Here is a 22,227-nt window from a genome sequence, read left to right on the forward strand (position 1 = left end):
CGTCCCTGCAGGCGGGCCCCTTTCGACAGCTGGGCGTTTTCCCTCCAAAAAACTTAGTATATCCACCTTTTCTTTCTTTTTTTTCGGCAGGCAGGCAGGCAGGCGTGTGTGCGCGCGCGTCCCCGTCCCTCCCTCCCTCCCGAGAGAGAGCTGCCCCTTGCCTCTGCCCGCAGGTGCTGGCGCTCGGCTTTGGCTTGCAGCCGGTTGGGCGCAGCTGCTGCCGGTGGGAGGGGCCTAAGCTAAGGAGGCCGGGCGGCTGGCGCCCCCTGCGGCTGCGGTCGTTGTCGGGCCGTTGACAGAAGATCAAAGAGCAGGGCCCCCGCCCGGGACTGGCAGGAAGGCAGGCGGGCAGGCAAGAGAGAGGGGGAGCAGAGTCCCGCGGCAGGCCTCTGGCTGCAGGGAGGCCGGCAGCTGCGCGGGTCCCGGGCTCCAGAGGAGTCGGCCTGCGCCACTGTGCGCCAGCGGAACGCCCGCGCGTCGGTCCGCGCCTTTGTGGGCATCGCTTCTCGGCCTTTTGGCTAAGGTCAGAGGTCGAGGGAGAGAGGAACAAGAGGACAGCGTTTTGCGGAGACACGTTTTGGATTGCCTGGATTTTGGACCCGGATTGCTTTTGGACTACGATTTTTGCCTTTGGACGTCGGACTTTTGATTTTTCACCCGGCTTTGCATTCCGTGGCTGTTTTGGTGGCCGAAAGGCTGCCCAACCATGGCTGCAGGGCCTGGAGAGGCGAGGAGGGCTGGGAAGGACCCCAGCTTTAAGTGGACTCTCCGCTTCCGCTGGAAGCCGGAGACGGCACCACCTGGAAGGGAGAAGTTCGAGGATGACGTCCTGTTTGGAGCTTTGGGGCTGAAGGCGGCAGAGATCTTGTGTGTGCAGGGGAACCAGCCACAGAAATTCATGGACACCACCTTCATCAGCGCCGATATCCACAAGAGAACGGTAGGGAAATGCATCGAGATTATTAAGAACGGCGGATTTCCGGAGTATGAGTGTGGGGGACTGCAGAGCGACAGCAAGAGGTGGGTGGTTTTGCACATGTTTGATCCGTTTGTGAAAGCTGCAGGCGGGCCCCTTTCGACAGCTGGGCGTTTTCCCTCCAAAAAACTTAGTATATCCACCTTTTCTTTCTTTTTTTTCGGCAGGCAGGCAGGCAGGCGTGTGTGCGCGCGCGTCCCCGTCCCTCCCTCCCTCCCGAGAGAGAGCTGCCCCTTGCCTCTGCCCGCAGGTGCTGGCGCTCGGCTTTGGCTTGCAGCCGGTTGGGCGCAGCTGCTGCCGGTGGGAGGGGCCTAAGCTAAGGAGGCCGGGCGGCTGGCGCCCCCTGCGGCTGCGGTCGTTGTCGGGCCGTTGACAGAAGATCAAAGAGCAGGGCCCCCGCCCGGGACTGGCAGGAAGGCAGGCGGGCAGGCAAGAGAGAGGGGGAGCAGAGTCCCGCGGCAGGCCTCTGGCTGCAGGGAGGCCGGCAGCTGCGCGGGTCCCGGGCTCCAGAGGAGTCGGCCTGCGCCACTGTGCGCCAGCGGAACGCCCGCGCGTCGGTCCGCGCCTTTGTGGGCATCGCTTCTCGGCCTTTTGGCTAAGATCAAGTGTAGTATCTGTTCTTATCAGTTTAATATCTGATACGTCCCCCATCGGGGGACCACATATTAAACGGATTTTTGGAACAGGGAGCTGGATCAGGAGCTTGCTCCGTCCTCTCCACGCATCGGCCCGGTATTGCAGCGCCTCCGGGAGCGGTGCACCACCTTCTCTCAGCGGTGAAAAGACAGACGTAGGTAGCTAGCGAGCGAGCGAGCGAGCGAAGTGGACTGGAGCTCCTTCTTCTCGGGTCTCGTCCCTCGTCCCCCATCTGTGTGTCTCTGTGTTCTGTCTCTCTCTCTCGCCCTCTCGGTTCCCGTGCTCCCTCTGTGCGCTTTCCCGCGTCTCGACTCTCTGGGCAAGCAGGCCGGCCCCCTTTTCGGCTCCCGTGCGTTTTCCCTCCAAAAAACTTAGGTTTTTCAGCCTTTTCCCAGGGAGGCAGGCGTGGCTTGCTTGCTTGCTTGCTTGCTTGCTTGCTTGCTTGCTTGCTTGCTTGCGTGCGTGTCCGTCCCCGTCCCTGCAGGCGGGCCCCTTTCGACAGCTGGGCGTTTTCCCTCCAAAAAACTTAGTATATCCACCTTTTCTTTCTTTTTTTTCGGCAGGCAGGCAGGCAGGCGTGTGTGCGCGCGCGTCCCCGTCCCTCCCTCCCTCCCGAGAGAGAGCTGCCCCTTGCCTCTGCCCGCAGGTGCTGGCGCTCGGCTTTGGCTTGCAGCCGGTTGGGCGCAGCTGCTGCCGGTGGGAGGGGCCTAAGCTAAGGAGGCCGGGCGGCTGGCGCCCCCTGCGGCTGCGGTCGTTGTCGGGCCGTTGACAGAAGATCAAAGAGCAGGGCCCCCGCCCGGGACTGGCAGGAAGGCAGGCGGGCAGGCAAGAGAGAGGGGGAGCAGAGTCCCGCGGCAGGCCTCTGGCTGCAGGGAGGCCGGCAGCTGCGCGGGTCCCGGGCTCCAGAGGAGTCGGCCTGCGCCACTGTGCGCCAGCGGAACGCCCGCGCGTCGGTCCGCGCCTTTGTGGGCATCGCTTCTCGGCCTTTTGGCTAAGATCAAGTGTAGTATCTGTTCTTATCAGTTTAATATCTGATACGTCCCCCATCGGGGGACCACATATTAAACGGATTTTTGGAACAGGGAGCTGGATCAGGAGCTTGCTCCGTCCTCTCCACGCATCGGCCCGGTATTGCAGCGCCTCCGGGAGCGGTGCACCACCTTCTCTCAGCGGTGAAAAGACAGACGTAGGTAGCTAGCGAGCGAGCGAGCGAGCGAAGTGGACTGGAGCTCCTTCTTCTCGGGTCTCGTCCCTCGTCCCCCATCTGTGTGTCTCTGTGTTCTGTCTCTCTCTCTCGCCCTCTCGGTTCCCGTGCTCCCTCTGTGCGCTTTCCCGCGTCTCGACTCTCTGGGCAAGCAGGCCGGCCCCCTTTTCGGCTCCCGTGCGTTTTCCCTCCAAAAAACTTAGGTTTTTCAGCCTTTTCCCAGGGAGGCAGGCGTGGCTTGCTTGCTTGCTTGCTTGCTTGCTTGCTTGCTTGCTTGCTTGCTTGCGTGCGTGTCCGTCCCCGTCCCTGCAGGCGGGCCCCTTTCGACAGCTGGGCGTTTTCCCTCCAAAAAACTTAGTATATCCACCTTTTCTTTCTTTTTTTTCGGCAGGCAGGCAGGCAGGCGTGTGTGCGCGCGCGTCCCCGTCCCTCCCTCCCTCCCGAGAGAGAGCTGCCCCTTGCCTCTGCCCGCAGGTGCTGGCGCTCGGCTTTGGCTTGCAGCCGGTTGGGCGCAGCTGCTGCCGGTGGGAGGGGCCTAAGCTAAGGAGGCCGGGCGGCTGGCGCCCCCTGCGGCTGCGGTCGTTGTCGGGCCGTTGACAGAAGATCAAAGAGCAGGGCCCCCGCCCGGGACTGGCAGGAAGGCAGGCGGGCAGGCAAGAGAGAGGGGGAGCAGAGTCCCGCGGCAGGCCTCTGGCTGCAGGGAGGCCGGCAGCTGCGCGGGTCCCGGGCTCCAGAGGAGTCGGCCTGCGCCACTGTGCGCCAGCGGAACGCCCGCGCGTCGGTCCGCGCCTTTGTGGGCATCGCTTCTCGGCCTTTTGGCTAAGATCAAGTGTAGTATCTGTTCTTATCAGTTTAATATCTGATACGTCCCCCATCGGGGGACCACATATTAAACGGATTTTTGGAACAGGGAGCTGGATCAGGAGCTTGCTCCGTCCTCTCCACGCATCGGCCCGGTATTGCAGCGCCTCCGGGAGCGGTGCACCACCTTCTCTCAGCGGTGAAAAGACAGACGTAGGTAGCTAGCGAGCGAGCGAGCGAGCGAAGTGGACTGGAGCTCCTTCTTCTCGGGTCTCGTCCCTCGTCCCCCATCTGTGTGTCTCTGTGTTCTGTCTCTCTCTCTCGCCCTCTCGGTTCCCGTGCTCCCTCTGTGCGCTTTCCCGCGTCTCGACTCTCTGGGCAAGCAGGCCGGCCCCCTTTTCGGCTCCCGTGCGTTTTCCCTCCAAAAAACTTAGGTTTTTCAGCCTTTTCCCAGGGAGGCAGGCGTGGCTTGCTTGCTTGCTTGCTTGCTTGCTTGCTTGCTTGCTTGCTTGCTTGCGTGCGTGTCCGTCCCCGTCCCTGCAGGCGGGCCCCTTTCGACAGCTGGGCGTTTTCCCTCCAAAAAACTTAGTATATCCACCTTTTCTTTCTTTTTTTTCGGCAGGCAGGCAGGCAGGCGTGTGTGCGCGCGCGTCCCCGTCCCTCCCTCCCTCCCGAGAGAGAGCTGCCCCTTGCCTCTGCCCGCAGGTGCTGGCGCTCGGCTTTGGCTTGCAGCCGGTTGGGCGCAGCTGCTGCCGGTGGGAGGGGCCTAAGCTAAGGAGGCCGGGCGGCTGGCGCCCCCTGCGGCTGCGGTCGTTGTCGGGCCGTTGACAGAAGATCAAAGAGCAGGGCCCCCGCCCGGGACTGGCAGGAAGGCAGGCGGGCAGGCAAGAGAGAGGGGGAGCAGAGTCCCGCGGCAGGCCTCTGGCTGCAGGGAGGCCGGCAGCTGCGCGGGTCCCGGGCTCCAGAGGAGTCGGCCTGCGCCACTGTGCGCCAGCGGAACGCCCGCGCGTCGGTCCGCGCCTTTGTGGGCATCGCTTCTCGGCCTTTTGGCTAAGATCAAGTGTAGTATCTGTTCTTATCAGTTTAATATCTGATACGTCCCCCATCGGGGGACCACATATTAAACGGATTTTTGGAACAGGGAGCTGGATCAGGAGCTTGCTCCGTCCTCTCCACGCATCGGCCCGGTATTGCAGCGCCTCCGGGAGCGGTGCACCACCTTCTCTCAGCGGTGAAAAGACAGACGTAGGTAGCTAGCGAGCGAGCGAGCGAGCGAAGTGGACTGGAGCTCCTTCTTCTCGGGTCTCGTCCCTCGTCCCCCATCTGTGTGTCTCTGTGTTCTGTCTCTCTCTCTCGCCCTCTCGGTTCCCGTGCTCCCTCTGTGCGCTTTCCCGCGTCTCGACTCTCTGGGCAAGCAGGCCGGCCCCCTTTTCGGCTCCCGTGCGTTTTCCCTCCAAAAAACTTAGGTTTTTCAGCCTTTTCCCAGGGAGGCAGGCGTGGCTTGCTTGCTTGCTTGCTTGCTTGCTTGCTTGCTTGCTTGCTTGCTTGCGTGCGTGTCCGTCCCCGTCCCTGCAGGCGGGCCCCTTTCGACAGCTGGGCGTTTTCCCTCCAAAAAACTTAGTATATCCACCTTTTCTTTCTTTTTTTTCGGCAGGCAGGCAGGCAGGCGTGTGTGCGCGCGCGTCCCCGTCCCTCCCTCCCTCCCGAGAGAGAGCTGCCCCTTGCCTCTGCCCGCAGGTGCTGGCGCTCGGCTTTGGCTTGCAGCCGGTTGGGCGCAGCTGCTGCCGGTGGGAGGGGCCTAAGCTAAGGAGGCCGGGCGGCTGGCGCCCCCTGCGGCTGCGGTCGTTGTCGGGCCGTTGACAGAAGATCAAAGAGCAGGGCCCCCGCCCGGGACTGGCAGGAAGGCAGGCGGGCAGGCAAGAGAGAGGGGGAGCAGAGTCCCGCGGCAGGCCTCTGGCTGCAGGGAGGCCGGCAGCTGCGCGGGTCCCGGGCTCCAGAGGAGTCGGCCTGCGCCACTGTGCGCCAGCGGAACGCCCGCGCGTCGGTCCGCGCCTTTGTGGGCATCGCTTCTCGGCCTTTTGGCTAAGATCAAGTGTAGTATCTGTTCTTATCAGTTTAATATCTGATACGTCCCCCATCGGGGGACCACATATTAAACGGATTTTTGGAACAGGGAGCTGGATCAGGAGCTTGCTCCGTCCTCTCCACGCATCGGCCCGGTATTGCAGCGCCTCCGGGAGCGGTGCACCACCTTCTCTCAGCGGTGAAAAGACAGACGTAGGTAGCTAGCGAGCGAGCGAGCGAGCGAAGTGGACTGGAGCTCCTTCTTCTCGGGTCTCGTCCCTCGTCCCCCATCTGTGTGTCTCTGTGTTCTGTCTCTCTCTCTCGCCCTCTCGGTTCCCGTGCTCCCTCTGTGCGCTTTCCCGCGTCTCGACTCTCTGGGCAAGCAGGCCGGCCCCCTTTTCGGCTCCCGTGCGTTTTCCCTCCAAAAAACTTAGGTTTTTCAGCCTTTTCCCAGGGAGGCAGGCGTGGCTTGCTTGCTTGCTTGCTTGCTTGCTTGCTTGCTTGCTTGCTTGCTTGCGTGCGTGTCCGTCCCCGTCCCTGCAGGCGGGCCCCTTTCGACAGCTGGGCGTTTTCCCTCCAAAAAACTTAGTATATCCACCTTTTCTTTCTTTTTTTTCGGCAGGCAGGCAGGCAGGCGTGTGTGCGCGCGCGTCCCCGTCCCTCCCTCCCTCCCGAGAGAGAGCTGCCCCTTGCCTCTGCCCGCAGGTGCTGGCGCTCGGCTTTGGCTTGCAGCCGGTTGGGCGCAGCTGCTGCCGGTGGGAGGGGCCTAAGCTAAGGAGGCCGGGCGGCTGGCGCCCCCTGCGGCTGCGGTCGTTGTCGGGCCGTTGACAGAAGATCAAAGAGCAGGGCCCCCGCCCGGGACTGGCAGGAAGGCAGGCGGGCAGGCAAGAGAGAGGGGGAGCAGAGTCCCGCGGCAGGCCTCTGGCTGCAGGGAGGCCGGCAGCTGCGCGGGTCCCGGGCTCCAGAGGAGTCGGCCTGCGCCACTGTGCGCCAGCGGAACGCCCGCGCGTCGGTCCGCGCCTTCCTTTGTGGGCATCGCTTCTCGGCCTTTTGGCTAAGATCAAGTGTAGTATCTGTTCTTATCAGTTTAATATCTGATACGTCCCCCATCGGGGGACCACATATTAAACGGATTTTTGGAACAGGGAGCTGGATCAGGAGCTTGCTCCGTCCTCTCCACGCATCGGCCCGGTATTGCAGCGCCTCCGGGAGCGGTGCACCACCTTCTCTCAGCGGTGAAAAGACAGACGTAGGTAGCTAGCGAGCGAGCGAGCGAGCGAAGTGGACTGGAGCTCCTTCTTCTCGGGTCTCGTCCCTCGTCCCCCATCTGTGTGTCTCTGTGTTCTGTCTCTCTCTCTCGCCCTCTCGGTTCCCGTGCTCCCTCTGTGCGCTTTCCCGCGTCTCGACTCTCTGGGCAAGCAGGCCGGCCCCCTTTTCGGCTCCCGTGCGTTTTCCCTCCAAAAAACTTAGGTTTTTCAGCCTTTTCCCAGGGAGGCAGGCGTGGCTTGCTTGCTTGCTTGCTTGCTTGCTTGCTTGCTTGCTTGCTTGCTTGCGTGCGTGTCCGTCCCCGTCCCTGCAGGCGGGCCCCTTTCGACAGCTGGGCGTTTTCCCTCCAAAAAACTTAGTATATCCACCTTTTCTTTCTTTTTTTTCGGCAGGCAGGCAGGCAGGCGTGTGTGCGCGCGCGTCCCCGTCCCTCCCTCCCTCCCGAGAGAGAGCTGCCCCTTGCCTCTGCCCGCAGGTGCTGGCGCTCGGCTTTGGCTTGCAGCCGGTTGGGCGCAGCTGCTGCCGGTGGGAGGGGCCTAAGCTAAGGAGGCCGGGCGGCTGGCGCCCCCTGCGGCTGCGGTCGTTGTCGGGCCGTTGACAGAAGATCAAAGAGCAGGGCCCCCGCCCGGGACTGGCAGGAAGGCAGGCGGGCAGGCAAGAGAGAGGGGGAGCAGAGTCCCGCGGCAGGCCTCTGGCTGCAGGGAGGCCGGCAGCTGCGCGGGTCCCGGGCTCCAGAGGAGTCGGCCTGCGCCACTGTGCGCCAGCGGAACGCCCGCGCGTCGGTCCGCGCCTTTGTGGGCATCGCTTCTCGGCCTTTTGGCTAAGATCAAGTGTAGTATCTGTTCTTATCAGTTTAATATCTGATACGTCCCCCATCGGGGGACCACATATTAAACGGATTTTTGGAACAGGGAGCTGGATCAGGAGCTTGCTCCGTCCTCTCCACGCATCGGCCCGGTATTGCAGCGCCTCCGGGAGCGGTGCACCACCTTCTCTCAGCGGTGAAAAGACAGACGTAGGTAGCTAGCGAGCGAGCGAGCGAGCGAAGTGGACTGGAGCTCCTTCTTCTCGGGTCTCGTCCCTCGTCCCCCATCTGTGTGTCTCTGTGTTCTGTCTCTCTCTCTCGCCCTCTCGGTTCCCGTGCTCCCTCTGTGCGCTTTCCCGCGTCTCGACTCTCTGGGCAAGCAGGCCGGCCCCCTTTTCGGCTCCCGTGCGTTTTCCCTCCAAAAAACTTAGGTTTTTCAGCCTTTTCCCAGGGAGGCAGGCGTGGCTTGCTTGCTTGGTGTCCGTCCCCGTCCCTGCAGGCGGGCCCCTTTCGACAGCTGGGCGTTTTCCCTCCAAAAAACTTAGTATATCCACCTTTTCTTTCTTTTTTTTCGGCAGGCAGGCAGGCAGGCGTGTGTGCGCGCGCGTCCCCGTCCCTCCCTCCCTCCCGAGAGAGAGCTGCCCCTTGCCTCTGCCCGCAGGTGCTGGCGCTCGGCTTTGGCTTGCAGCCGGTTGGGCGCAGCTGCTGCCGGTGGGAGGGGCCTAAGCTAAGGAGGCCGGGCGGCTGGCGCCCCCTGCGGCTGCGGTCGTTGTCGGGCCGTTGACAGAAGATCAAAGAGCAGGGCCCCCGCCCGGGACTGGCAGGAAGGCAGGCGGGCAGGCAAGAGAGAGGGGGAGCAGAGTCCCGCGGCAGGCCTCTGGCTGCAGGGAGGCCGGCAGCTGCGCGGGTCCCGGGCTCCAGAGGAGTCGGCCTGCGCCACTGTGCGCCAGCGGAACGCCCGCGCGTCGGTCCGCGCCTTTGTGGGCATCGCTTCTCGGCCTTTTGGCTAAGATCAAGTGTAGTATCTGTTCTTATCAGTTTAATATCTGATACGTCCCCCATCGGGGGACCACATATTAAACGGATTTTTGGAACAGGGAGCTGGATCAGGAGCTTGCTCCGTCCTCTCCACGCATCGGCCCGGTATTGCAGCGCCTCCGGGAGCGGTGCACCACCTTCTCTCAGCGGTGAAAAGACAGACGTAGGTAGCTAGCGAGCGAGCGAGCGAGCGAAGTGGACTGGAGCTCCTTCTTCTCGGGTCTCGTCCCTCGTCCCCCATCTGTGTGTCTCTGTGTTCTGTCTCTCTCTCTCGCCCTCTCGGTTCCCGTGCTCCCTCTGTGCGCTTTCCCGCGTCTCGACTCTCTGGGCAAGCAGGCCGGCCCCCTTTTCGGCTCCCGTGCGTTTTCCCTCCAAAAAACTTAGGTTTTTCAGCCTTTTCCCAGGGAGGCAGGCGTGGCTTGCTTGCTTGCTTGCTTGCTTGCTTGCTTGCTTGCTTGCTTGCTTGCGTGCGTGTCCGTCCCCGTCCCTGCAGGCGGGCCCCTTTCGACAGCTGGGCGTTTTCCCTCCAAAAAACTTAGTATATCCACCTTTTCTTTCTTTTTTTTCGGCAGGCAGGCAGGCAGGCGTGTGTGCGCGCGCGTCCCCGTCCCTCCCTCCCTCCCGAGAGAGAGCTGCCCCTTGCCTCTGCCCGCAGGTGCTGGCGCTCGGCTTTGGCTTGCAGCCGGTTGGGCGCAGCTGCTGCCGGTGGGAGGGGCCTAAGCTAAGGAGGCCGGGCGGCTGGCGCCCCCTGCGGCTGCGGTCGTTGTCGGGCCGTTGACAGAAGATCAAAGAGCAGGGCCCCCGCCCGGGACTGGCAGGAAGGCAGGCGGGCAGGCAAGAGAGAGGGGGAGCAGAGTCCCGCGGCAGGCCTCTGGCTGCAGGGAGGCCGGCAGCTGCGCGGGTCCCGGGCTCCAGAGGAGTCGGCCTGCGCCACTGTGCGCCAGCGGAACGCCCGCGCGTCGGTCCGCGCCTTTGTGGGCATCGCTTCTCGGCCTTTTGGCTAAGATCAAGTGTAGTATCTGTTCTTATCAGTTTAATATCTGATACGTCCCCCATCGGGGGACCACATATTAAACGGATTTTTGGAACAGGGAGCTGGATCAGGAGCTTGCTCCGTCCTCTCCACGCATCGGCCCGGTATTGCAGCGCCTCCGGGAGCGGTGCACCACCTTCTCTCAGCGGTGAAAAGACAGACGTAGGTAGCTAGCGAGCGAGCGAGCGAGCGAAGTGGACTGGAGCTCCTTCTTCTCGGGTCTCGTCCCTCGTCCCCCATCTGTGTGTCTCTGTGTTCTGTCTCTCTCTCTCGCCCTCTCGGTTCCCGTGCTCCCTCTGTGCGCTTTCCCGCGTCTCGACTCTCTGGGCAAGCAGGCCGGCCCCCTTTTCGGCTCCCGTGCGTTTTCCCTCCAAAAAACTTAGGTTTTTCAGCCTTTTCCCAGGGAGGCAGGCGTGGCTTGCTTGCTTGCTTGCTTGCTTGCTTGCTTGCTTGCTTGCTTGCTTGCGTGCGTGTCCGTCCCCGTCCCTGCAGGCGGGCCCCTTTCGACAGCTGGGCGTTTTCCCTCCAAAAAACTTAGTATATCCACCTTTTCTTTCTTTTTTTTCGGCAGGCAGGCAGGCAGGCGTGTGTGCGCGCGCGTCCCCGTCCCTCCCTCCCTCCCGAGAGAGAGCTGCCCCTTGCCTCTGCCCGCAGGTGCTGGCGCTCGGCTTTGGCTTGCAGCCGGTTGGGCGCAGCTGCTGCCGGTGGGAGGGGCCTAAGCTAAGGAGGCCGGGCGGCTGGCGCCCCCTGCGGCTGCGGTCGTTGTCGGGCCGTTGACAGAAGATCAAAGAGCAGGGCCCCCGCCCGGGACTGGCAGGAAGGCAGGCGGGCAGGCAAGAGAGAGGGGGAGCAGAGTCCCGCGGCAGGCCTCTGGCTGCAGGGAGGCCGGCAGCTGCGCGGGTCCCGGGCTCCAGAGGAGTCGGCCTGCGCCACTGTGCGCCAGCGGAACGCCCGCGCGTCGGTCCGCGCCTTTGTGGGCATCGCTTCTCGGCCTTTTGGCTAAGATCAAGTGTAGTATCTGTTCTTATCAGTTTAATATCTGATACGTCCCCCATCGGGGGACCACATATTAAACGGATTTTTGGAACAGGGAGCTGGATCAGGAGCTTGCTCCGTCCTCTCCACGCATCGGCCCGGTATTGCAGCGCCTCCGGGAGCGGTGCACCACCTTCTCTCAGCGGTGAAAAGACAGACGTAGGTAGCTAGCGAGCGAGCGAGCGAGCGAAGTGGACTGGAGCTCCTTCTTCTCGGGTCTCGTCCCTCGTCCCCCATCTGTGTGTCTCTGTGTTCTGTCTCTCTCTCTCGCCCTCTCGGTTCCCGTGCTCCCTCTGTGCGCTTTCCCGCGTCTCGACTCTCTGGGCAAGCAGGCCGGCCCCCTTTTCGGCTCCCGTGCGTTTTCCCTCCAAAAAACTTAGGTTTTTCAGCCTTTTCCCAGGGAGGCAGGCGTGGCTTGCTTGCTTGCTTGCTTGCTTGCTTGCTTGCTTGCTTGCTTGCTTGCGTGCGTGTCCGTCCCCGTCCCTGCAGGCGGGCCCCTTTCGACAGCTGGGCGTTTTCCCTCCAAAAAACTTAGTATATCCACCTTTTCTTTCTTTTTTTTCGGCAGGCAGGCAGGCAGGCGTGTGTGCGCGCGCGTCCCCGTCCCTCCCTCCCTCCCGAGAGAGAGCTGCCCCTTGCCTCTGCCCGCAGGTGCTGGCGCTCGGCTTTGGCTTGCAGCCGGTTGGGCGCAGCTGCTGCCGGTGGGAGGGGCCTAAGCTAAGGAGGCCGGGCGGCTGGCGCCCCCTGCGGCTGCGGTCGTTGTCGGGCCGTTGACAGAAGATCAAAGAGCAGGGCCCCCGCCCGGGACTGGCAGGAAGGCAGGCGGGCAGGCAAGAGAGAGGGGGAGCAGAGTCCCGCGGCAGGCCTCTGGCTGCAGGGAGGCCGGCAGCTGCGCGGGTCCCGGGCTCCAGAGGAGTCGGCCTGCGCCACTGTGCGCCAGCGGAACGCCCGCGCGTCGGTCCGCGCCTTTGTGGGCATCGCTTCTCGGCCTTTTGGCTAAGATCAAGTGTAGTATCTGTTCTTATCAGTTTAATATCTGATACGTCCCCCATCGGGGGACCACATATTAAACGGATTTTTGGAACAGGGAGCTGGATCAGGAGCTTGCTCCGTCCTCTCCACGCATCGGCCCGGTATTGCAGCGCCTCCGGGAGCGGTGCACCACCTTCTCTCAGCGGTGAAAAGACAGACGTAGGTAGCTAGCGAGCGAGCGAGCGAGCGAAGTGGACTGGAGCTCCTTCTTCTCGGGTCTCGTCCCTCGTCCCCCATCTGTGTGTCTCTGTGTTCTGTCTCTCTCTCTCGCCCTCTCGGTTCCCGTGCTCCCTCTGTGCGCTTTCCCGCGTCTCGACTCTCTGGGCAAGCAGGCCGGCCCCCTTTTCGGCTCCCGTGCGTTTTCCCTCCAAAAAACTTAGGTTTTTCAGCCTTTTCCCAGGGAGGCAGGCGTGGCTTGCTTGCTTGCTTGCTTGCTTGCTTGCTTGCTTGCTTGCTTGCTTGCGTGCGTGTCCGTCCCCGTCCCTGCAGGCGGGCCCCTTTCGACAGCTGGGCGTTTTCCCTCCAAAAAACTTAGTATATCCACCTTTTCTTTCTTTTTTTTCGGCAGGCAGGCAGGCAGGCGTGTGTGCGCGCGCGTCCCCGTCCCTCCCTCCCTCCCGAGAGAGAGCTGCCCCTTGCCTCTGCCCGCAGGTGCTGGCGCTCGGCTTTGGCTTGCAGCCGGTTGGGCGCAGCTGCTGCCGGTGGGAGGGGCCTAAGCTAAGGAGGCCGGGCGGCTGGCGCCCCCTGCGGCTGCGGTCGTTGTCGGGCCGTTGACAGAAGATCAAAGAGCAGGGCCCCCGCCCGGGACTGGCAGGAAGGCAGGCGGGCAGGCAAGAGAGAGGGGGAGCAGAGTCCCGCGGCAGGCCTCTGGCTGCAGGGAGGCCGGCAGCTGCGCGGGTCCCGGGCTCCAGAGGAGTCGGCCTGCGCCACTGTGCGCCAGCGGAACGCCCGCGCGTCGGTCCGCGCCTTTGTGGGCATCGCTTCTCGGCCTTTTGGCTAAGATCAAGTGTAGTATCTGTTCTTATCAGTTTAATATCTGATACGTCCCCCATCGGGGGACCACATATTAAACGGATTTTTGGAACAGGGAGCTGGATCAGGAGCTTGCTCCGTCCTCTCCACGCATCGGCCCGGTATTGCAGCGCCTCCGGGAGCGGTGCACCACCTTCTCTCAGCGGTGAAAAGACAGACGTAGGTAGCTAGCGAGCGAGCGAGCGAGCGAAGTGGACTGGAGCTCCTTCTTCTCGGGTCTCGTCCCTCGTCCCCCATCTGTGTGTCTCTGTGTTCTGTCTCTCTCTCTCGCCCTCTCGGTTCCCGTGCTCCCTCTGTGCGCTTTCCCGCGTCTCGACTCTCTGGGCAAGCAGGCCGGCCCCCTTTTCGGCTCCCGTGCGTTTTCCCTCCAAAAAACTTAGGTTTTTCAGCCTTTTCCCAGGGAGGCAGGCGTGGCTTGCTTGCTTGCTTGCTTGCTTGCTTGCTTGCTTGCTTGCTTGCTTGCGTGCGTGTCCGTCCCCGTCCCTGCAGGCGGGCCCCTTTCGACAGCTGGGCGTTTTCCCTCCAAAAAACTTAGTATATCCACCTTTTCTTTCTTTTTTTTCGGCAGGCAGGCAGGCAGGCGTGTGTGCGCGCGCGTCCCCGTCCCTCCCTCCCTCCCGAGAGAGAGCTGCCCCTTGCCTCTGCCCGCAGGTGCTGGCGCTCGGCTTTGGCTTGCAGCCGGTTGGGCGCAGCTGCTGCCGGTGGGAGGGGCCTAAGCTAAGGAGGCCGGGCGGCTGGCGCCCCCTGCGGCTGCGGTCGTTGTCGGGCCGTTGACAGAAGATCAAAGAGCAGGGCCCCCGCCCGGGACTGGCAGGAAGGCAGGCGGGCAGGCAAGAGAGAGGGGGAGCAGAGTCCCGCGGCAGGCCTCTGGCTGCAGGGAGGCCGGCAGCTGCGCGGGTCCCGGGCTCCAGAGGAGTCGGCCTGCGCCACTGTGCGCCAGCGGAACGCCCGCGCGTCGGTCCGCGCCTTTGTGGGCATCGCTTCTCGGCCTTTTGGCTAAGATCAAGTGTAGTATCTGTTCTTATCAGTTTAATATCTGATACGTCCCCCATCGGGGGACCACATATTAAACGGATTTTTGGAACAGGGAGCTGGATCAGGAGCTTGCTCCGTCCTCTCCACGCATCGGCCCGGTATTGCAGCGCCTCCGGGAGCGGTGCACCACCTTCTCTCAGCGGTGAAAAGACAGACGTAGGTAGCTAGCGAGCGAGCGAGCGAGCGAAGTGGACTGGAGCTCCTTCTTCTCGGGTCTCGTCCCTCGTCCCCCATCTGTGTGTCTCTGTGTTCTGTCTCTCTCTCTCGCCCTCTCGGTTCCCGTGCTCCCTCTGTGCGCTTTCCCGCGTCTCGACTCTCTGGGCAAGCAGGCCGGCCCCCTTTTCGGCTCCCGTGCGTTTTCCCTCCAAAAAACTTAGGTTTTTCAGCCTTTTCCCAGGGAGGCAGGCGTGGCTTGCTTGCTTGCTTGCTTGCTTGCTTGCTTGCTTGCTTGCTTGCTTGCGTGCGTGTCCGTCCCCGTCCCTGCAGGCGGGCCCCTTTCGACAGCTGGGCGTTTTCCCTCCAAAAAACTTAGTATATCCACCTTTTCTTTCTTTTTTTTCGGCAGGCAGGCAGGCAGGCGTGTGTGCGCGCGCGTCCCCGTCCCTCCCTCCCTCCCGAGAGAGAGCTGCCCCTTGCCTCTGCCCGCAGGTGCTGGCGCTCGGCTTTGGCTTGCAGCCGGTTGGGCGCAGCTGCTGCCGGTGGGAGGGGCCTAAGCTAAGGAGGCCGGGCGGCTGGCGCCCCCTGCGGCTGCGGTCGTTGTCGGGCCGTTGACAGAAGATCAAAGAGCAGGGCCCCCGCCCGGGACTGGCAGGAAGGCAGGCGGGCAGGCAAGAGAGAGGGGGAGCAGAGTCCCGCGGCAGGCCTCTGGCTGCAGGGAGGCCGGCAGCTGCGCGGGTCCCGGGCTCCAGAGGAGTCGGCCTGCGCCACTGTGCGCCAGCGGAACGCCCGCGCGTCGGTCCGCGCCTTTGTGGGCATCGCTTCTCGGCCTTTTGGCTAAGATCAAGTGTAGTATCTGTTCTTATCAGTTTAATATCTGATACGTCCCCCATCGGGGGACCACATATTAAACGGATTTTTGGAACAGGGAGCTGGATCAGGAGCTTGCTCCGTCCTCTCCACGCATCGGCCCGGTATTGCAGCGCCTCCGGGAGCGGTGCACCACCTTCTCTCAGCGGTGAAAAGACAGACGTAGGTAGCTAGCGAGCGAGCGAGCGAGCGAAGTGGACTGGAGCTCCTTCTTCTCGGGTCTCGTCCCTCGTCCCCCATCTGTGTGTCTCTGTGTTCTGTCTCTCTCTCTCGCCCTCTCGGTTCCCGTGCTCCCTCTGTGCGCTTTCCCGCGTCTCGACTCTCTGGGCAAGCAGGCCGGCCCCCTTTTCGGCTCCCGTGCGTTTTCCCTCCAAAAAACTTAGGTTTTTCAGCCTTTTCCCAGGGAGGCAGGCGTGGCTTGCTTGCTTGCTTGCTTGCTTGCTTGCTTGCTTGCTTGCTTGCTTGCGTGCGTGTCCGTCCCCGTCCCTGCAGGCGGGCCCCTTTCGACAGCTGGGCGTTTTCCCTCCAAAAAACTTAGTATATCCACCTTTTCTTTCTTTTTTTTCGGCAGGCAGGCAGGCAGGCGTGTGTGCGCGCGCGTCCCCGTCCCTCCCTCCCTCCCGAGAGAGAGCTGCCCCTTGCCTCTGCCCGCAGGTGCTGGCGCTCGGCTTTGGCTTGCAGCCGGTTGGGCGCAGCTGCTGCCGGTGGGAGGGGCCTAAGCTAAGGAGGCCGGGCGGCTGGCGCCCCCTGCGGCTGCGGTCGTTGTCGGGCCGTTGACAGAAGATCAAAGAGCAGGGCCCCCGCCCGGGACTGGCAGGAAGGCAGGCGGGCAGGCAAGAGAGAGGGGGAGCAGAGTCCCGCGGCAGGCCTCTGGCTGCAGGGAGGCCGGCAGCTGCGCGGGTCCCGGGCTCCAGAGGAGTCGGCCTGCGCCACTGTGCGCCAGCGGAACGCCCGCGCGTCGGTCCGCGCCTTTGTGGGCATCGCTTCTCGGCCTTTTGGCTAAGATCAAGTGTAGTATCTGTTCTTATCAGTTTAATATCTGATACGTCCCCCATCGGGGGACCACATATTAAACGGATTTTTGGAACAGGGAGCTGGATCAGGAGCTTGCTCCGTCCTCTCCACGCATCGGCCCGGTATTGCAGCGCCTCCGGGAGCGGTGCACCACCTTCTCTCAGCGGTGAAAAGACAGACGTAGGTAGCTAGCGAGCGAGCGAGCGAGCGAAGTGGACTGGAGCTCCTTCTTCTCGGGTCTCGTCCCTCGTCCCCCATCTGTGTGTCTCTGTGTTCTGTCTCTCTCTCTCGCCCTCTCGGTTCCCGTGCTCCCTCTGTGCGCTTTCCCGCGTCTCGACTCTCTGGGCAAGCAGGCCGGCCCCCTTTTCGGCTCCCGTGCGTTTTCCCTCCAAAAAACTTAGGTTTTTCAGCCTTTTCCCAGGGAGGCAGGCGTGGCTTGCTTGCTTGCTTGCTTGCTTGCTTGCTTGCTTGCTTGCTTGCTTGCGTGCGTGTCCGTCCCCGTCCCTGCAGGCGGGCCCCTTTCGACAGCTGGGCGTTTTCCCTCCAAAAAACTTAGTATATCCACCTTTTCTTTCTTTTTTTTCGGCAGGCAGGCAGGCAGGCGTGTGTGCGCGCGCGTCCCCGTCCCTCCCTCCCTCCCGAGAGAGAGCTGCCCCTTGCCTCTGCCCGCAGGTGCTGGCGCTCGGCTTTGGCTTGCAGCCGGTTGGGCGCAGCTGCTGCCGGTGGGAGGGGCCTAAGCTAAGGAGGCCGGGCGGCTGGCGCCCCCTGCGGCTGCGGTCGTTGTCGGGCCGTTGACAGAAGATCAAAGAGCAGGGCCCCCGCCCGGGACTGGCAGGAAGGCAGGCGGGCAGGCAAGAGAGAGGGGGAGCAGAGTCCCGCGGCAGGCCTCTGGCTGCAGGGAGGCCGGCAGCTGCGCGGGTCCCGGGCTCCAGAGGAGTCGGCCTGCGCCACTGTGCGCCAGCGGAACGCCCGCGCGTCGGTCCGCGCCTTTGTGGGCATCGCTTCTCGGCCTTTTGGCTAAGATCAAGTGTAGTATCTGTTCTTATCAGTTTAATATCTGATACGTCCCCCATCGGGGGACCACATATTAAACGGATTTTTGGAACAGGGAGCTGGATCAGGAGCTTGCTCCGTCCTCTCCACGCATCGGCCCGGTATTGCAGCGCCTCCGGGAGCGGTGCACCACCTTCTCTCAGCGGTGAAAAGACAGACGTAGGTAGCTAGCGAGCGAGCGAGCGAGCGAAGTGGACTGGAGCTCCTTCTTCTCGGGTCTCGTCCCTCGTCCCCCATCTGTGTGTCTCTGTGTTCTGTCTCTCTCTCTCGCCCTCTCGGTTCCCGTGCTCCCTCTGTGCGCTTTCCCGCGTCTCGACTCTCTGGGCAAGCAGGCCGGCCCCCTTTTCGGCTCCCGTGCGTTTTCCCTCCAAAAAACTTAGGTTTTTCAGCCTTTTCCCAGGGAGGCAGGCGTGGCTTGCTTGCTTGCTTGCTTGCTTGCTTGCTTGCTTGCTTGCTTGCTTGCGTGCGTGTCCGTCCCCGTCCCTGCAGGCGGGCCCCTTTCGACAGCTGGGCGTTTTCCCTCCAAAAAACTTAGTATATCCACCTTTTCTTTCTTTTTTTTCGGCAGGCAGGCAGGCAGGCGTGTGTGCGCGCGCGTCCCCGTCCCTCCCTCCCTCCCGAGAGAGAGCTGCCCCTTGCCTCTGCCCGCAGGTGCTGGCGCTCGGCTTTGGCTTGCAGCCGGTTGGGCGCAGCTGCTGCCGGTGGGAGGGGCCTAAGCTAAGGAGGCCGGGCGGCTGGCGCCCCCTGCGGCTGCGGTCGTTGTCGGGCCGTTGACAGAAGATCAAAGAGCAGGGCCCCCGCCCGGGACTGGCAGGAAGGCAGGCGGGCAGGCAAGAGAGAGGGGGAGCAGAGTCCCGCGGCAGGCCTCTGGCTGCAGGGAGGCCGGCAGCTGCGCGGGTCCCGGGCTCCAGAGGAGTCGGCCTGCGCCACTGTGCGCCAGCGGAACGCCCGCGCGTCGGTCCGCGCCTTTGTGGGCATCGCTTCTCGGCCTTTTGGCTAAGATCAAGTGTAGTATCTGTTCTTATCAGTTTAATATCTGATACGTCCCCCATCGGGGGACCACATATTAAACGGATTTTTGGAACAGGGAGCTGGATCAGGAGCTTGCTCCGTCCTCTCCACGCATCGGCCCGGTATTGCAGCGCCTCCGGGAGCGGTGCACCACCTTCTCTCAGCGGTGAAAAGACAGACGTAGGTAGCTAGCGAGCGAGCGAGCGAGCGAAGTGGACTGGAGCTCCTTCTTCTCGGGTCTCGTCCCTCGTCCCCCATCTGTGTGTCTCTGTGTTCTGTCTCTCTCTCTCGCCCTCTCGGTTCCCGTGCTCCCTCTGTGCGCTTTCCCGCGTCTCGACTCTCTGGGCAAGCAGGCCGGCCCCCTTTTCGGCTCCCGTGCGTTTTCCCTCCAAAAAACTTAGGTTTTTCAGCCTTTTCCCAGGGAGGCAGGCGTGGCTTGCTTGCTTGCTTGCTTGCTTGCTTGCTTGCTTGCTTGCTTGCTTGCGTGCGTGTCCGTCCCCGTCCCTGCAGGCGGGCCCCTTTCGACAGCTGGGCGTTTTCCCTCCAAAAAACTTAGTATATCCACCTTTTCTTTCTTTTTTTTCGGCAGGCAGGCAGGCAGGCGTGTGTGCGCGCGCGTCCCCGTCCCTCCCTCCCTCCCGAGAGAGAGCTGCCCCTTGCCTCTGCCCGCAGGTGCTGGCGCTCGGCTTTGGCTTGCAGCCGGTTGGGCGCAGCTGCTGCCGGTGGGAGGGGCCTAAGCTAAGGAGGCCGGGCGGCTGGCGCCCCCTGCGGCTGCGGTCGTTGTCGGGCCGTTGACAGAAGATCAAAGAGCAGGGCCCCCGCCCGGGACTGGCAGGAAGGCAGGCGGGCAGGCAAGAGAGAGGGGGAGCAGAGTCCCGCGGCAGGCCTCTGGCTGCAGGGAGGCCGGCAGCTGCGCGGGTCCCGGGCTCCAGAGGAGTCGGCCTGCGCCACTGTGCGCCAGCGGAACGCCCGCGCGTCGGTCCGCGCCTTTGTGGGCATCGCTTCTCGGCCTTTTGGCTAAGATCAAGTGTAGTATCTGTTCTTATCAGTTTAATATCTGATACGTCCCCCATCGGGGGACCACATATTAAACGGATTTTTGGAACAGGGAGCTGGATCAGGAGCTTGCTCCGTCCTCTCCACGCATCGGCCCGGTATTGCAGCGCCTCCGGGAGCGGTGCACCACCTTCTCTCAGCGGTGAAAAGACAGACGTAGGTAGCTAGCGAGCGAGCGAGCGAGCGAAGTGGACTGGAGCTCCTTCTTCTCGGGTCTCGTCCCTCGTCCCCCATCTGTGTGTCTCTGTGTTCTGTCTCTCTCTCTCGCCCTCTCGGTTCCCGTGCTCCCTCTGTGCGCTTTCCCGCGTCTCGACTCTCTGGGCAAGCAGGCCGGCCCCCTTTTCGGCTCCCGTGCGTTTTCCCTCCAAAAAACTTAGGTTTTTCAGCCTTTTCCCAGGGAGGCAGGCGTGGCTTGCTTGCTTGCTTGCTTGCTTGCTTGCTTGCTTGCTTGCTTGCTTGCGTGCGTGTCCGTCCCCGTCCCTGCAGGCGGGCCCCTTTCGACAGCTGGGCGTTTTCCCTCCAAAAAACTTAGTATATCCACCTTTTCTTTCTTTTTTTTCGGCAGGCAGGCAGGCAGGCGTGTGTGCGCGCGCGTCCCCGTCCCTCCCTCCCTCCCGAGAGAGAGCTGCCCCTTGCCTCTGCCCGCAGGTGCTGGCGCTCGGCTTTGGCTTGCAGCCGGTTGGGCGCAGCTGCTGCCGGTGGGAGGGGCCTAAGCTAAGGAGGCCGGGCGGCTGGCGCCCCCTGCGGCTGCGGTCGTTGTCGGGCCGTTGACAGAAGATCAAAGAGCAGGGCCCCCGCCCGGGACTGGCAGGAAGGCAGGCGGGCAGGCAAGAGAGAGGGGGAGCAGAGTCCCGCGGCAGGCCTCTGGCTGCAGGGAGGCCGGCAGCTGCGCGGGTCCCGGGCTCCAGAGGAGTCGGCCTGCGCCACTGTGCGCCAGCGGAACGCCCGCGCGTCGGTCCGCGCCTTTGTGGGCATCGCTTCTCGGCCTTTTGGCTAAGATCAAGTGTAGTATCTGTTCTTATCAGTTTAATATCTGATACGTCCCCCATCGGGGGACCACATATTAAACGGATTTTTGGAACAGGGAGCTGGATCAGGAGCTTGCTCCGTCCTCTCCACGCATCGGCCCGGTATTGCAGCGCCTCCGGGAGCGGTGCACCACCTTCTCTCAGCGGTGAAAAGACAGACGTAGGTAGCTAGCGAGCGAGCGAGCGAGCGAAGTGGACTGGAGCTCCTTCTTCTCGGGTCTCGTCCCTCGTCCCCCATCTGTGTGTCTCTGTGTTCTGTCTCTCTCTCTCGCCCTCTCGGTTCCCGTGCTCCCTCTGTGCGCTTTCCCGCGTCTCGACTCTCTGGGCAAGCAGGCCGGCCCCCTTTTCGGCTCCCGTGCGTTTTCCCTCCAAAAAACTTAGGTTTTTCAGCCTTTTCCCAGGGAGGCAGGCGTGGCTTGCTTGCTTGCTTGCTTGCTTGCTTGCTTGCTTGCTTGCTTGCTTGCGTGCGTGTCCGTCCCCGTCCCTGCAGGCGGGCCCCTTTCGACAGCTGGGCGTTTTCCCTCCAAAAAACTTAGTATATCCACCTTTTCTTTCTTTTTTTTCGGCAGGCAGGCAGGCAGGCGTGTGTGCGCGCGCGTCCCCGTCCCTCCCTCCCTCCCGAGAGAGAGCTGCCCCTTGCCTCTGCCCGCAGGTGCTGGCGCTCGGCTTTGGCTTGCAGCCGGTTGGGCGCAGCTGCTGCCGGTGGGAGGGGCCTAAGCTAAGGAGGCCGGGCGGCTGGCGCCCCCTGCGGCTGCGGTCGTTGTCGGGCCGTTGACAGAAGATCAAAGAGCAGGGCCCCCGCCCGGGACTGGCAGGAAGGCAGGCGGGCAGGCAAGAGAGAGGGGGAGCAGAGTCCCGCGGCAGGCCTCTGGCTGCAGGGAGGCCGGCAGCTGCGCGGGTCCCGGGCTCCAGAGGAGTCGGCCTGCGCCACTGTGCGCCAGCGGAACGCCCGCGCGTCGGTCCGCGCCTTTGTGGGCATCGCTTCTCGGCCTTTTGGCTAAGATCAAGTGTAGTATCTGTTCTTATCAGTTTAATATCTGATACGTCCCCCATCGGGGGACCACATATTAAACGGATTTTTGGAACAGGGAGCTGGATCAGGAGCTTGCTCCGTCCTCTCCACGCATCGGCCCGGTATTGCAGCGCCTCCGGGAGCGGTGCACCACCTTCTCTCAGCGGTGAAAAGACAGACGTAGGTAGCTAGCGAGCGAGCGAGCGAGCGAAGTGGACTGGAGCTCCTTCTTCTCGGGTCTCGTCCCTCGTCCCCCATCTGTGTGTCTCTGTGTTCTGTCTCTCTCTCTCGCCCTCTCGGTTCCCGTGCTCCCTCTGTGCGCTTTCCCGCGTCTCGACTCTCTGGGCAAGCAGGCCGGCCCCCTTTTCGGCTCCCGTGCGTTTTCCCTCCAAAAAACTTAGGTTTTTCAGCCTTTTCCCAGGGAGGCAGGCGTGGCTTGCTTGCTTGCTTGCTTGCTTGCTTGCTTGCTTGCTTGCTTGCTTGCGTGCGTGTCCGTCCCCGTCCCTGCAGGCGGGCCCCTTTCGACAGCTGGGCGTTTTCCCTCCAAAAAACTTAGTATATCCACCTTTTCTTTCTTTTTTTTCGGCAGGCAGGCAGGCAGGCGTGTGTGCGCGCGCGTCCCCGTCCCTCCCTCCCTCCCGAGAGAGAGCTGCCCCTTGCCTCTGCCCGCAGGTGCTGGCGCTCGGCTTTGGCTTGCAGCCGGTTGGGCGCAGCTGCTGCCGGTGGGAGGGGCCTAAGCTAAGGAGGCCGGGCGGCTGGCGCCCCCTGCGGCTGCGGTCGTTGTCGGGCCGTTGACAGAAGATCAAAGAGCAGGGCCCCCGCCCGGGACTGGCAGGAAGGCAGGCGGGCAGGCAAGAGAGAGGGGGAGCAGAGTCCCGCGGCAGGCCTCTGGCTGCAGGGAGGCCGGCAGCTGCGCGGGTCCCGGGCTCCAGAGGAGTCGGCCTGCGCCACTGTGCGCCAGCGGAACGCCCGCGCGTCGGTCCGCGCCTTTGTGGGCATCGCTTCTCGGCCTTTTGGCTAAGATCAAGTGTAGTATCTGTTCTTATCAGTTTAATATCTGATACGTCCCC

General features: G+C 63.0%; 20 non-coding genes and 1 pseudogene across 20 annotated transcripts; all 21 read left to right on the forward strand.

Moving 5' to 3' along the window:
• Positions 1–1,551: 1,551 nt before the first annotated feature.
• LOC148636392 (U2 spliceosomal RNA) lies at positions 1,552–1,742 on the forward strand. Its single transcript, XR_015932325.1, has one exon. It is a non-coding gene; the product is annotated as a U2 spliceosomal RNA (small nuclear RNA).
• Positions 1,743–2,583: 841 nt separating this feature from the next.
• On the forward strand, positions 2,584–2,774 carry LOC148636393 (U2 spliceosomal RNA). The gene has a single exon (XR_015932326.1). It is a non-coding gene; the product is annotated as a U2 spliceosomal RNA (small nuclear RNA).
• Positions 2,775–3,615: 841 nt separating this feature from the next.
• Positions 3,616–3,806, forward strand: LOC148636394 (U2 spliceosomal RNA). The gene has a single exon (XR_015932327.1). It is a non-coding gene; the product is annotated as a U2 spliceosomal RNA (small nuclear RNA).
• An 841-nt stretch (positions 3,807–4,647) lies between these two features.
• On the forward strand, positions 4,648–4,838 carry LOC148636395 (U2 spliceosomal RNA). The gene has a single exon (XR_015932328.1). It is a non-coding gene; the product is annotated as a U2 spliceosomal RNA (small nuclear RNA).
• Positions 4,839–5,679: 841 nt separating this feature from the next.
• On the forward strand, positions 5,680–5,870 carry LOC148636396 (U2 spliceosomal RNA). Its single transcript, XR_015932329.1, has one exon. It is a non-coding gene; the product is annotated as a U2 spliceosomal RNA (small nuclear RNA).
• An 845-nt stretch (positions 5,871–6,715) lies between these two features.
• On the forward strand, positions 6,716–6,906 carry LOC148636397 (U2 spliceosomal RNA). The gene has a single exon (XR_015932330.1). It is a non-coding gene; the product is annotated as a U2 spliceosomal RNA (small nuclear RNA).
• Positions 6,907–7,747: 841 nt separating this feature from the next.
• LOC148636398 (U2 spliceosomal RNA) lies at positions 7,748–7,938 on the forward strand. Its single transcript, XR_015932331.1, has one exon. It is a non-coding gene; the product is annotated as a U2 spliceosomal RNA (small nuclear RNA).
• Positions 7,939–8,738: 800 nt separating this feature from the next.
• On the forward strand, positions 8,739–8,929 carry LOC148636399 (U2 spliceosomal RNA). Its single transcript, XR_015932332.1, has one exon. It is a non-coding gene; the product is annotated as a U2 spliceosomal RNA (small nuclear RNA).
• Positions 8,930–9,770: 841 nt separating this feature from the next.
• Positions 9,771–9,961, forward strand: LOC148636400 (U2 spliceosomal RNA). Its single transcript, XR_015932333.1, has one exon. It is a non-coding gene; the product is annotated as a U2 spliceosomal RNA (small nuclear RNA).
• Positions 9,962–10,802: 841 nt separating this feature from the next.
• On the forward strand, positions 10,803–10,993 carry LOC148636401 (U2 spliceosomal RNA). Its single transcript, XR_015932334.1, has one exon. It is a non-coding gene; the product is annotated as a U2 spliceosomal RNA (small nuclear RNA).
• Positions 10,994–11,834: 841 nt separating this feature from the next.
• LOC148636402 (U2 spliceosomal RNA) lies at positions 11,835–12,025 on the forward strand. The gene has a single exon (XR_015932336.1). It is a non-coding gene; the product is annotated as a U2 spliceosomal RNA (small nuclear RNA).
• Positions 12,026–12,866: 841 nt separating this feature from the next.
• LOC148636403 (U2 spliceosomal RNA) lies at positions 12,867–13,057 on the forward strand. The gene has a single exon (XR_015932337.1). It is a non-coding gene; the product is annotated as a U2 spliceosomal RNA (small nuclear RNA).
• An 841-nt stretch (positions 13,058–13,898) lies between these two features.
• On the forward strand, positions 13,899–14,089 carry LOC148636404 (U2 spliceosomal RNA). Its single transcript, XR_015932338.1, has one exon. It is a non-coding gene; the product is annotated as a U2 spliceosomal RNA (small nuclear RNA).
• Positions 14,090–14,930: 841 nt separating this feature from the next.
• Positions 14,931–15,121, forward strand: LOC148636405 (U2 spliceosomal RNA). The gene has a single exon (XR_015932339.1). It is a non-coding gene; the product is annotated as a U2 spliceosomal RNA (small nuclear RNA).
• Positions 15,122–15,962: 841 nt separating this feature from the next.
• LOC148636406 (U2 spliceosomal RNA) lies at positions 15,963–16,153 on the forward strand. The gene has a single exon (XR_015932340.1). It is a non-coding gene; the product is annotated as a U2 spliceosomal RNA (small nuclear RNA).
• An 841-nt stretch (positions 16,154–16,994) lies between these two features.
• LOC148636407 (U2 spliceosomal RNA) lies at positions 16,995–17,185 on the forward strand. Its single transcript, XR_015932286.1, has one exon. It is a non-coding gene; the product is annotated as a U2 spliceosomal RNA (small nuclear RNA).
• Positions 17,186–18,026: 841 nt separating this feature from the next.
• LOC148636408 (U2 spliceosomal RNA) lies at positions 18,027–18,217 on the forward strand. The gene has a single exon (XR_015932287.1). It is a non-coding gene; the product is annotated as a U2 spliceosomal RNA (small nuclear RNA).
• Positions 18,218–19,058: 841 nt separating this feature from the next.
• Positions 19,059–19,249, forward strand: LOC148636409 (U2 spliceosomal RNA). The gene has a single exon (XR_015932288.1). It is a non-coding gene; the product is annotated as a U2 spliceosomal RNA (small nuclear RNA).
• An 841-nt stretch (positions 19,250–20,090) lies between these two features.
• On the forward strand, positions 20,091–20,281 carry LOC148636410 (U2 spliceosomal RNA). Its single transcript, XR_015932289.1, has one exon. It is a non-coding gene; the product is annotated as a U2 spliceosomal RNA (small nuclear RNA).
• An 841-nt stretch (positions 20,282–21,122) lies between these two features.
• LOC148636411 (U2 spliceosomal RNA) lies at positions 21,123–21,313 on the forward strand. Its single transcript, XR_015932290.1, has one exon. It is a non-coding gene; the product is annotated as a U2 spliceosomal RNA (small nuclear RNA).
• An 841-nt stretch (positions 21,314–22,154) lies between these two features.
• On the forward strand, positions 22,155–22,227 carry LOC148636412 (U2 spliceosomal RNA; annotated as a pseudogene; the record flags this gene model as incomplete).

This window comes from Lepisosteus platostomus, unplaced genomic scaffold (genome assembly GCF_059453375.1).
Source record: "Lepisosteus platostomus isolate fLepPlt1 unplaced genomic scaffold, fLepPlt1.hap1 Scaffold_175_H1, whole genome shotgun sequence".
NCBI lineage: Eukaryota > Metazoa > Chordata > Actinopteri > Semionotiformes > Lepisosteidae > Lepisosteus > Lepisosteus platostomus.